At 38.4% G+C, this 523-nt stretch overlaps 1 protein-coding gene across 9 annotated transcripts in view; it reads right to left on the reverse strand.

The window, feature by feature from the left end:
• LOC122058043 overlaps window positions 1-523 on the reverse strand; it is a 14,001-nt gene that overhangs the window by 11,846 nt on the left and 1,632 nt on the right. The window lies entirely within an intron of this gene.

Here is a 523-nt window from a genome sequence, read left to right on the forward strand (position 1 = left end):
CCCCCCCCCCCCCCCCCCCAACCTCCCCTGAAATGTGCACCATATGCCTGGAACAGCAGCACAAAGGCAAGAATTTCCTAATTAGCAAAGTTTCTTCACCAACAGTCAGTAGAACACCAAAAGAAACAAGATAAGAAGATGTTTACTAACTCATTTTCTGAATGGAGTTACCTATATCAAAGCTTCTTCATGATTTCTTCCTTCACACGCTCATAGTAGGTCATTCTCTGGGTTGAAGTTATGGCTTCTTCAAATTTTTTACTCTTGAATGCATCTCCAAAGGATTTGGACCAACTTTCTAGTTTATCTTGCATCTGAATTATTAGAAACAAAAACAATATGTTTATGTATGTTAAAATATAGCTGCATAGATCACATAGAATAGTATATGACTGCAAGATTGCAGATGCAACAAGGTTGGCTCCCTCAATCAGGTTTATTGGGTGGATTTCAAAAATATATTTTTTATTTAATGGTTTTAACCATCCAATGATGAGACCCTACCTATCCCCCCCACCCCAAA

Source organism: Macadamia integrifolia, chromosome 12, assembly GCF_013358625.1.
Source record: "Macadamia integrifolia cultivar HAES 741 chromosome 12, SCU_Mint_v3, whole genome shotgun sequence".
In the NCBI taxonomy this organism is placed as follows: domain Eukaryota; kingdom Viridiplantae; phylum Streptophyta; class Magnoliopsida; order Proteales; family Proteaceae; genus Macadamia; species Macadamia integrifolia.